Below are 12,325 nucleotides of genomic sequence, written 5' to 3'. Positions count from 1 at the left end.
TGGCCAACTCCAGTTGGCCTTATTAGTTTTAATCCATTTTAGCCGGTTTTTTAATCTCACAAGCAGAGACAATTTTGGTGTTTTAGCAAGTCGTTGTTGTTTAATCTGCTATCCTGTAAACTGATGATTTTTTGTTAGTCATTGGCTTTTTAACTCTCTGGGGCATGGTTTAACTAATAATTCATTATTTAACATCTACAAAACTAAAGCGAGTATAAAATAAATGTATATAATTAAAACTTCAAGGGTTCTTGGAAGTGAATTTATAACACTTATTTTTCTGAAGTTAGTGAAGTTTAAACTGTTCAAAGACCTTTGGAACATGCTCTATACACAAACACACATACACATTGACCTAAAAAGAAGAAATTCAGGCAAAATCAATATAAATAGAGAATTCATTTGGGTCAAGCTTCAGGATCGCAACCTGGGAACACAGATGCAAGTCACCCTAAATATACACTGTAATTAGCACCAGTTGCAAATGGGTTTCTAAAGTCGAAAAAGCAGACAAGGAATGGGCTGATACAAAGTTGTTATCAGGAATTCTCATTGGTTTACAAAAGTGACATTGATTAGTGATTGCCTATACTTTGTTAAGCTATAGGGTGTGGGTTATATTGTCAAATGTGGCATCATTTGGTTAATGTCTAGCTACATGTGGCAATACCAAGCAGTTCCAAGAGGTGAATACATAGCTCAAGGAGGAAGTAGGGCCATGATTGCTGTCTTATTTTAATGTCTATCTAGGCCTGATAACTTAAAAGGACTCATTCCTCAGATAAAATTTCCTTCTTTATAGACACACCCACATACCTATCGTGTGACAAATCAATCAGTATTTTGAAATCCAAAATCAATTAGTTCCTCGTTTTATTTCAATCTCCTATTTGTCATTTGGACCCACAGTTTCTAACTCTACCTCAAATACACACAGTCCCAGCCCTCCTCATCAGTTTCATAACAAGTCTGTGACTCCCTTCAACCAGATACACGTTACAGTGTCCTTAGCTATTGTGATGTGCCCTGTGCTGTAGCTCAGTAGCTAAGGTATTGCCCTTTCACACTGGCAGTCAGATTTGATTCCCTACTTAGAAAGTAAGTTCTTTCTGGTTTCATATCTACATGACCTTGTATAGTCTCTTCTCCTCCACAGGCTGTCTTAAATTTTCCTTTCTCTGAGCACCTGGGAGGTTACTTTTGGTAAAGTTCAAAAGCCAGAAATATCAGCCATTTGGCCTGGCTAAAATAAGGTAATAAGAAATTTTAAAAGACTTTATTAAAGAGTACTATGGTTAAAAGTTGGCTTACTTAAAAGTGGATATTTAAGCTCTAAAAGCCTGGACTCCTTGGGAAAAACAGGAGGCATCAGAGACCCCTTTCTTGGCCCTGTTCTTCCAAGGACTCCACCATAAAGCCAGTAAGCAATTAAGAAACTTAAAAACTGGATAATGAAAAATCTTACAATTATTGTAGTAATCTTCTTCTCTCTGTCTGTGTAATTATACATGTGTTGTGTGTAATGTTTATATAAAAGAGCTCTAATTAATTGGCTTAAGCAAAAATAAGCGCTTAAATCAAATATTTTGAAAGAAAAATAAAAACTGTAATGCCTTTTAGTTCATGTAACTTTAGTAATCTTTGGGGAATAAAAACAGCTTTAAAGATTATTGATAAAATAAAGACATTTTGGCCAGGCGCAGTGGCTCACGCCTGTAATCCCAGCACTTTGGGAGGCTGAGGTGGGCAGATCATGAGGTCAGGAGATGAAGACCATCCTGGCTAACACGGTGAAACCCCATCTCTACTAAAAATACAAAAAAATTAGCTGGGCATGGTGTTGGGTGCCTGTAGTCCTAGCTACTCCAGAGGCTGAGGAGGGAGAATGGTGTGAACCCGGGAGATGGAGCTTGCAGTGAGCCGAGATCATGCCACTGCACTCCAGCCTGGGTGACAGAGCAAGACTCCATCTCAAAAATAAATAAATAAATAAAATAATGACATTTTGTCTCAATTATGCAGGTCAGATATTAGGTTTGCTAAATGCTTTAAGGTCATAAACTACTTTGACTTTTGAAAATTATTCAATTTATTTTGGAGATGTTATATTCTAAATAAGGCCTGGGGATTTATGGAATTAACCATGCCCCCTAGCTATGCAAAGAACGTTATGAAAAAAGAGATTTTATATAAGAAAGGATGTTGTATGGTAAATTCTTGTCCTGAAGTAAAATGACTGGTTGTTTAAAAAGAGGGATATTTAGGGCAAGTCAGAAAGTCTAAATATGTTGTACATGGTCTGTGTAAGTTGTGAAAGAATTTATAAAAAGAATTTATGCCAGAAATGTTGTACAATTTAAAGGTGATTAGGCCTCCTAAATCCTTCATAAAATGCCACTGTGACTCTTAACTGTACAGCCTGCATGACTTACAGCTTGGTGAGGCCTGGAACATATGTGGAGTTAAATGTTGGAAAGAGTCAGGCCTTATCTACATTTCTGTCTGGGTCCTAGGCTCCACACCTAGTACATCATTGAAATTCCTTACTTACCAAGGCTTTCACCAAAAGTAAAAGTTGCTAAGAGTTAACATTGTAATATGTAATTGAGACTGCTGAAAAAATAGGTTTAGATTCAAGGTGTGTAAGGAGAATGAAATGTGTTTTTTATAAGAGATTATATGAAGGTATGAGAATGTGAATTTTTTGCCTAGGTTAGAGGGTTAAATGATTGTTTTAAATTAAATAAAGCTAAAGGTTGGAACAAATTGTGGAAAGTTTATGAAAAATTGATTGTAAGAGATTGTATGTGTGAACAAATTGGCTAAAGTTAAAATGGCATTATTCAGTTTTTTCTATAAATTGGACATTGGAATAAAAGCACAACAGAGTTTTCTTAGAACATTGTTCTGCTTTGAGAAAAAAATTGTAAAGGGTTATAAAAGGCTTATAAAAATCTTACTTTATGGTCAAATTAGTTTAAACTGAATAGATTTATAAAATGTTATTAAAAACTAGCTTTAGTATTAAAAATACACCAATAAAAACATAAAATTTGGATTTTCTCTTTTAAAAAGGATTTTTATGTAGTATTAAAAGATAAAAGTTTTTTGTTTACCTTTTAAGTAAACTACAAAGGACAAAGAGGGGAAGAGAAGGAAAGAAGAGAGAGTCAGTTGGCCTCATGCTATCTTCATTGGGTCTTGTTTGGGAAGCTGTCTCTTCTCTATTAGAATGATATTTTTCCTTCAAAAAAAAGTTTTCAGTCATCTTTTTGGCTAAATGAATGACTTATGGTAACCTAAGATTCTATTTTGTAATATCCAACGTTTTAAACCTGTGGTATTTAATAAACCTTTCAAAATCAAGCTCTGGATTATCATGCTAAATCAGCCAATACCAAAATTGTTTAAATATACAATTTGAATGAACTCCATGGTCTAAGTCAAATTATTTATGATAACCCATTAGTTGTCAATGCTGTGCACCCAAATTGGAGAAACAACTGGTATTCAAGAGAACATAAGACCATTTTTAAGCATGGACTCATGAAGAAACAGGACAGCTGCCTTGTCCTTCCTGAGTCCTTAAAGCTTTTGTTATTAAAGGCTCTGCATTCCATGACTCATTATGGAAGAGATAAAATAATCCAAATTGAAGATATTGATGTGATGACTTATCAATTGCAGAAATAGCTTAAAACCAATGTTTGGTTCCATATTCCTGGGAAGACAATCAAAGCTTCAGGTACCTGATGGGCCATATAAACATTTATAAAGGGATTTCATTCAATTGTCATTTTCAATGCTTATTTTCTTGTTGTATAAAAGCTTTCCCATGCAAGAAGGCTGATGTTATAACAGTAGATTATTATGCTACAGTGTATTTTCACTAGGTAAAGAAAGCTTTTTATGGTTCACTGAGGACAATCCCTTCACAATCTAGAACCTGATTGGATCTTCTGAGAATATCAGAGAAAGATTGTCCTTGCCATCCACACTACAGCAAAACTGGAGCCTTGAACCTTGGGTTCATAATCTCACAACTGAGAAGCGTTCCTCCACACTCCTGGAACTGTACATCCATTGGAATCCTTAAGGTAAAACTAACCAGGAAAGTTTCTCCCCAGAAGAAGATGGCATCCCTGATGTGAACAGCTTTTCCCAAGATCACGGATCAAGACTTCTACTATCACGAGACTCTTATCTTTGAATATTTTTTCTGTGTTTATGCCTCTATGAACAACAGAAATGAAAAGGAGGTCTATTATGTAAACTTACAGGGTATACTTTTATTTGCGAATGATTTTGCAGCCAGCCTTATATATGAATAACCTTATACTTTAATAGATAGAAGATGAAGGCCCAATGTAGGTGAGAAAGTTTAGTGGTTCATACATTGCTTCATAATCAGTCAAAACTCCTCTTAACACACATCATGGATTAAAGAGAACATTGCCACGAGGCCTTCACTCTTCTAGAAGGACATTATTTGTTAGTTCCTTTTTCCATGACTTAGAATAAAAGAAGCAATAATTAGAAATGTCTCCCTCATAATAGGCTTTACAGCAAATTCTACTTTAAAGGCTATCATTATGCAATAGACTAAATTCTCTCCTGAAAGTTATGCTAAATAATAGAATTGGCTAAACAGAAAAGTACCTGTGCAGCTGCTGACACTTGTGGCCTATGGAGAAACACATCAAATGTAGATTATAAAAATTCAGTTTCAAGGGATTAATGAAAAATCCACTTAGTCACATGAGTAGACTCTTCACCTAGCTCATTCTTTAATCTATTTAATTTTATGTCGTTTGGTTTATGGGGGCCCTGGGTAAGGGTCACACTCCAAACTCTTGGTATTATCCTCCCAGTAGTCATAACAGTCTCCCTGGTGGGGTGTATTCTCTCAAAAGTTTTAAATGTTTGCACACAGCCATCTCTAGTACACCAAATATTCTCTCTTCAACTGGAATGGCAAAAGCTGAAAGAAATGTGTGACTACGAGGACACCGTAACCTATGAATAAGATGCTGAGACCAGAAACCAAAATGATGGTAACTGAGAGTGGCACTAAGGCCTTAAGTTTTGGTCACATTCTCACTTAAGTGAGAACCTGGTCAAAAGGGGGGAATTTTTTTTTAAATAAAATTATGGGAGGCCATTATTTTGGACTGAGCTCATGCACTTGGCCCCAACAAACCAAACCAAACTAAAATAAAGTCACTCATGCTAAATGTGACATAATCAAACTAAGGCTTAAAAAAAAATTGATCCTATAACAGACAAGGTTTTGCTTTTCTCCTATAAACAGGATGCTCCAGTGTAAGGAGGTTCCCTCTACTCAGTCTTTATTCTCTCCTTGCAAAACCCACTGTTCTACTCTTTCCCAGTGGGTTTCAAAACCATATAAGTACGTTTACAATCGGGATAGTAACATCAATGACTAACATTATGGTCAATCTCTCAAAATTGAGAAAATGACCAAAATGGGGGAATTTTTAAAGCAAACTAAATATGGCCTGAGAAGGACTCTGCACTTCTGTATTTGAGTCCTTGTAGATGAACTGTAACCTAGCTTAATAGTCAGAAAAATTGAAAACCTAACTCAATAGTATGCACCTGTAACAACAGCTGAGTGTTGGCCAATCCCAGCGGACATACTTCAACCACTCATAGCCTGCTGAATGTTCAAACTGCGTTCAAATAAGGCAAATGCCAAGCTATAACCAATCTCACTGTTTCTGTACCTCACTTCCAATTCCTGTATGTCATTTTACCTTTTTTGTCTATAAATTTGTTTTAACCACAAGGCACCCCTGGAGTCTCTGTGAATCTGCTATGATTCTGGAGGCTGCCCAATTCATGAATCATTCATTGCTCAATTAAATTCCTTTAAATTTAATTTGGCTGAAGTTTTTCTTTTATCAAAGTAGAGAGTTCATTTGGGTCAAGCTTGAGGATTGCAACCTGGGAACACAGATGCAAGTCGGCCTAAATATACACTCCAATTAGCAGCAGTTATAAGTGGGTTTTTAAAGTCAAAAAAGGGGACAAGGAGTGGGCTGACACAAAGTTGTTATCAGGAATTCTCATTGGTTTACAGAAATGACATTGGTTAGTGATTGGCTATACGTTGTTAAGCTATAGGGGGTGGGTTATATTGTCAGGTGTGGCATTATTTGGTTAATGTCTAGCTACATGTGGCAATAGCAGTTTCAAGAGATGAATACATAGCTCAAGGAAGAAGTAGGGTCATGATTCCTGCCTCATTTTAATGTCTCTCTAGGCCTGATAATTTAAGAGGGCTCACAGTCCTCAGATAAAAGTTCTTTTTCTTACAAACACACCCACACACCCAGGCTGTGACAAATCTATCAGTATTTTCAAATCCAGAATCAATTAGTTCCTCCTTTTATTTCAATCTCTTGTCATTTTGACCCCACATTTTCTAACTCTACCTCAAACACAATCAGGCCCAGCCCTCCACATCAATTTGGTAACAAGTATGCAACTCCCTTAAAGCAGGGATAGGTTACAGTGCCCTAAGCTGTTGTGATCTAAGAGACCAAAATAGATGCCCCTTTATCAACAAAGACAGACCCTTAGGTTAAGGAAACAAAGTTACCTATGGGTCAAGGGTTCAGGGCTTGGATGGCATGGCAAATTTCTAACTTTCTATAGCTAAACTCCCTCTCACCAAACGAGCTATCATCTCTGATTGGACAGAGGACCAGCCTTACAAATGTTATTTTCTGATAAGCTATTAATATTAGACTGCCAGTTTCTACCAGCTTATAGAGGCTGCACACAAACCACATTTGCATCCTGTAGTTCACCTTATGATGTAAAGGGCCAAATTCTACCTCATTTTAGTGCTAAACCCCCACTCCAAAGTCAACATGGGATGTATGTTACATATGTTTACTCATTATGGTGTGCTCGGCTCCCACATAAATATATGTAGCTTTTCCCCCAAACTTGTTGAATATGTGTGAATATGAATATAAAACCCAACCTGTCCTTCCTCTATTCCAACAGAGAGCACCTTCATTCCACACTGGTTGCTTTCCCTTCCTGGCTTGCAAACTGATAAGAGCAATGAGGCTCTCCTTTCTACTATTTAGTCATCTTGGTGGTCTTTTGGATGATACTACTGATCCTATCAGTGTTAGGTAGCAGAGTGAGACTTAGGTGTGTCAAATCCTTAGAGCAGAATGTAGTCTTAAGCAACCTCACCTGACTACACTGTGGGCCATGTACATGTGATCTTTTCCTGAGTGCCTTGGCATCCAAAAAAACTTGAGAACATCTGCCCTATATTCCATATAATCACCCCTGCAAATATCCAAATACCAACTTCCTGTCATACTTTATTCAGGCTCCTCTTGTCAGGTTTAAATGATCCCAATATCCCCCATCCCTAACCAGTCTTCCTACACATTCTTTTCTGAACTCTTTATATGCCAGCTGTCCTCTGAACTGTCTCTTAATTTCTCATGTCTTTCTTAAACTATGAAGCCCTTTATCTGACACCCATGGGCCACCACTGCTACTTGATCCCTTTTGAAGGGGTAAGACAGCCTTCAAGCCAGGCCAGGTCTCCTTTCAATTATGCAGGAGAAGGTAACCTGCCTTGAGGATAAAATCTGCCAAGAGATGCCACTTCCTCCTCTCTTTGATATGCAGTCTCAGTCAAGTTTTCATCTAATAAATATTTACTGCTGGAAACTAGGAGACACAAGCATCTGTAAGCCACCGGCTCTGCCCTTGACCTCCTGGTGCAGTTAGAGCAATTAGTTCTACACAGCTCAAGATCTATACAAACGTAGAGGAGAGTTTCCCCCGCCTCCAGCATTTACAATCACCAAGCGATCTCTGGAACTGATCAGATACTGTGGGTCATAACTCCTCAGACACATCATGCTTTTTAGCAAGAAATCCCTGCACGTCCACCCTCTCCAATTTTCTGATACCAATTAATAATTCTTTGAGAAGATGGTCAAAGAACAGCTTCTCTCTTTTAAAATGTCATTCATTAGCTAGATGTCTTTACAAACATGTGTGTGCCCACAGTTGAAAGCTTCACGAAGTTTCAGTAAAAAGGCTTTTCCCCAAATGCTAATAAGATTCCCTTTCTGAACCTGGTAGAAGCTCCTTCAAAATTTAAAGGAACAAGAGACTAGAGATATATTTATTTTCTTTTTTTGTACCACCAACAGTAAATTCCATTGACATTGAGTGGCAGTGCTTCACACTACTTATCCTTTCTGCACTAGCACCAACTAGAAATAATAAATTTGTCTACCTTATAAAGAAGTCTACTTCCAACCATCTCAGTGCATTTTCACAACCTATGAGGTTAGCAGGTCAGGTATTGTGCCTGTTTTTGTTTTTGTTTTTTTCTCTTTTAATTTGCTTTTATTGTAACAGGCACTTAGATTTTCTCTTAATATTGTGCCTATTTTATCAATGAATGCAACCAAAGCTCAGAGAGGGTAAGTGACTTCTCTAGATCAGACAGCATGTAAGTATTAGAGCTCTAATGAATAAATTCTCTACGTTCTCGATGCTTCTACTTTAGACAATATTAATATGTAATTTCGTAAAATTAAAAGTATCCCCTAATCCTAAAATTAAAGCAGCTATATAGCTAAGAATATTCACTTTGCCCATTAAATGTTGACAAATTTGAGAAGTAATGAAAAACTATTTTGGTACTCTATCACCTCTTAGGTAACTTTTTCTTTCCACATTTAGCATCATTTTCTTTATAGGATTTTTTTTTTCCTATCCTCTTCTTAAAACTTGCTTTCAAGAACTATATTACATATGACTCCCAGTAATGTATAAAATAAAAGTTTAAAATGTCATTCCTCCCAAGAAAACATTTCACACATTCTACATGTATCTACCTCCATGCCTTGTAATAAGCTCTTACAAGAGCATTTTAGGCAGCCTTTGGGAGGTGGCAGAGGTGGCTTCTGGTAGAGTGGGACTGTCTCACCACTACCCCATGACATCTTCCCAATTTACCTACATCGCCACCCAGAAGTCTGTTCTTGGATTTCACACTGCACTTGGTTATATTGTCTCCAAGGAGGAGTCTTTTCCAAAAACTCTACTACAGTAATATGCTACCATTTGAGGATACTCAGTATACGTGGCAATAAAGTTACATTTTGTCGAAGCTTGTTGCTCTCTGAGATTTTTGTAGTACAACCAACCATATTAGAATCTCTATGAAATGAGAGCTTTGGAGTCTAAATGCACTTTTCATCAAGTCTCTGGGTGCCTCACTTTGCCCTCTTGCCAACACTCTCAAACTTAGCCCTTGAAATCAGCCAGAATGATGACGTGTAATAATTAACATTTAAGAGTGATGAACACCTAGCCGGACGTGGTGGCTCACACCTGTAATGCCAGCAGTTTGGGAGACATAGGAGGGCGGATCACGAGGTCAAGAGATCGAGACCACGGTGAAACCCCGTCTCTATTAAAAATATAAAAAATTAGCAGGGTGTGGTGGCAGGCGCCTCTAGTCCCAGGTACTCGGGAGGCTGAGGCAGGAGAATGGCGTGAACCCGGGAGGCGGAGGTTGCAGTGAGCCGAGATCGCACCACTGCACTCCAGCCTGGGTGACAGAGCGAGACTCCGTCTCAAAAAAACAAAAAAAAAACAGTAATGAACACCTTATATTTTTGAGGTTCTATTCTTAGTAAGTCAGAAAAGGGTGTCAAAAGGGGAAATGCAATCCACACAGAACATGAGCAAATCTACAATATCTAGAAAAGTGCATGTTTGGTTAAACTAAAGCATAAGATATGTGCCTGAGGATAACCTAGCAAAAAATTAGGCTGAAAAAGTAGAAGGGGACCCAATTGTGAAAGACTTTAAATGACAATGTAAGAAGCTTGACCTTTGTACTGAGGGCAGTGGGAAGCGAATTTTTCTATACCATAAGAACAGCATACTCAGCTCTGTGTTTTGGAAAGAAGACTGGCAAACAGAAGCTGGTGAGAATTCATGGGGAAACATACAAACCAATTACTGTATCACATAATACTCTTTCTCCAGCCAGTGATCTAAAACAAGATGAATTCTGGTTTATACAAAAATGTTAACTTATGGGCTTATATTTGTCCACAATAGAGGAGTAGATCCAGCTTCTCACATACTCTCCCTTGGATATGCCTTCATTCACTCATTCTCAGGCCACGTCTCTGGTGGCCAAAGATGGCATCCAGCCAGGAGAAAGGAGAATCATTGTCCTGGCATTCCCAAGCAAAGTGCCAACTTTGAGGGTCCAGGACCAGCTTAGGTTATAAGAATACTCCTGAAATAATCACTGGTAACCAGAGAGCACTAATGGTCTAGCTAAGTCAGTCTACTCAAAAGTGTGATCCATGGACCAGTCCCTGTCCACACGTTTTGGGACTGTGTGTCACAAGATGAATATAGAAATTGAGAGTGGTTAGAAATTTTACTGCAATTTGACAGGGTAATTCAATCTAATAATAAAAAATTGAGGCTTGTATTCTGTATGTGTTTGTCTTTTTTTTTTTTTTTTTTTTTTTTGAGATGGAGTCTTGCTCTATCACCCAGGCTGGAGTGCAGTGACGTGATCTCAGCTCACTGCAAGCTCCGCCTCCCGGGTTCACACCATTGTCCTGCCTCAGCCTCCTGAGTAGCTGGGACTCAGGCTACTGCTACCACGCCCGGTTAATTTTTGTATTTTTAGTAGAGACGGGGTTTCACCATGTTAGCCAGGATGGTCTTGATCTCCTGACCTCGTGATCTGCCCTCCTTGGCCTCCCAAAGTGCTGGGATTACAGGCCTGAGCCACCACGCCTGGCCTTGTGCCTCATTTTTTTTCGTTGATTCATTTTTTTTTTTTTTTTTGTATTTTACGCAAGTATCAATCCACAGTAGATGCAGGGGTGGGGAGTCCTTCACCACAGATAGTTTTAGAATCTGTGGTTTAATGTACATGCTCCACTGTGAAGTCTTGGTGTATGGTTAATTTTATGAGTTAACATAAGGGAAAGAAGAATTTGCCCCGTTTTTCTGCCTTCCTGCCTGAGCTGGGGCATCAATCTTCTCCTGCCCTCAGACTGAGACTTACACCATGGGCCCCTTTGGTTCTCAGGCCATAGCTTATATATGTCTTACTGGTTCTGTTTTTCTGGAGAACACTGACTAATACAGTAAGGGTGCGTCAGGATCCTGGAAGCACATGGGGAGAATGCTGGGGAAACCTTTCCCTCTGGCTATGAGAAAGGACTAAAACAAATGTCCACTATAATCCTGGGGCCTAATTTGGAGAGGGAAAGGACTCTCCCAGACTTATTTTCTCCCTCCTATTTTCTCATGCTTTCCTCCACAGTGACCCATCCTTAGTCCGAGTCTGGTAAAAATTTACTCTGGAAAAGCTTTGGCCATTATAATAAGCTAAACATTACATGGCCATTCACCCACCTTCCCCTTGGAACTTTATTGCTAGAATCAAAGTATCCAAATGGCTCTCCTAAGCCATTAAGAGCAAAACAACTTTGAGCTAGACTAACACGAGGTAGTTACTAAATTGAGTCAAATTCCTTTGCTATGCTCTTGGCACTGAGGTATGGAAACTCCAGAGTCCTGTAAGAGGTCTGAAGAAAAAAAAAAATGTTCAAGACAAATTTCAGAGATTGGAGTTTTTCATTAAAAGTACGTTTTAGAAAATCGTTTTAGTTAACTTGCTAAAGAAGTTGTATGGGGAAGAAATGTGTGCAGCTCTTTGGAAACTTGAGGTTTTCATTTCTCTCTTTGAAATAAAATGGAAACAATAAAAACACAATTAAAATTAAAATTAAAAAACCATAATCTAAGAGTATTTTGTTTCTTTTTCTAATTAAAGCTCTGCAATTAAAGTTTCACTGGAGAGCAACCTGTGTTTTTAATCTCACTGTCCATGAAGGGCTAATACGGGCAACAGGAGGTGAGATGTCTGCTACACTCTTGGAAGTGACCTTGGAGAACTTTCCAGTCTGACTGAGAAACCTCGTCTGCTTTCTCATTTTACAAATTGGAAACTGAGGCCAAGACAGGTTTAATTCTTTTCTCCTTAATTCATTGTTGCATGCACGTGTGTGTGTGTGTCTGTATGTGTGTTTTCTCTCAGGGACCTTGGAAACTGGATGTCTGCACAGTTTTAACATAATTTAGACACAGAATATGAGATTTTTTCCTCTCCAAGGCCCTAAATAACCTACCAGCACCAAGAGGAGGGCTCAAAAAGCACCAAATTTTATCTTGTGTTGCCTTGAAATACATAATTTTTGCCTAA

At 38.2% G+C, this 12,325-nt stretch overlaps 1 long non-coding RNA gene across 2 annotated transcripts in view; it reads left to right on the top strand.

The window, feature by feature from the left end:
- The first annotated feature begins 746 nt into the window (after nt 1–746).
- Nucleotides 747–12,325, top strand: part of LOC129047892 (uncharacterized) — a 37,828-nt gene continuing 26,249 nt past the window's right edge. Inside the window, exons 1-3 of one of the 2 annotated variants that reach the window (XR_008509754.2) lie at nt 747–1,253; nt 3,944–4,097; nt 11,897–12,086. This is a non-coding gene — a long non-coding RNA (uncharacterized LOC129047892). Of the gene's footprint in view, nt 1,254–3,845; nt 4,098–11,896; nt 12,087–12,325 lie in introns of those variants that run through there. The other variant, XR_008509756.2, reaches the window with a different exon arrangement.

Source organism: Pongo abelii, chromosome 13 (assembly GCF_028885655.2).
Source record: "Pongo abelii isolate AG06213 chromosome 13, NHGRI_mPonAbe1-v2.0_pri, whole genome shotgun sequence".
NCBI lineage: Eukaryota > Metazoa > Chordata > Mammalia > Primates > Hominidae > Pongo > Pongo abelii.
The sequence above is the reverse complement of the archived record's forward strand: the minus strand, read 5'-3'. Positions and strand labels throughout refer to the sequence as shown.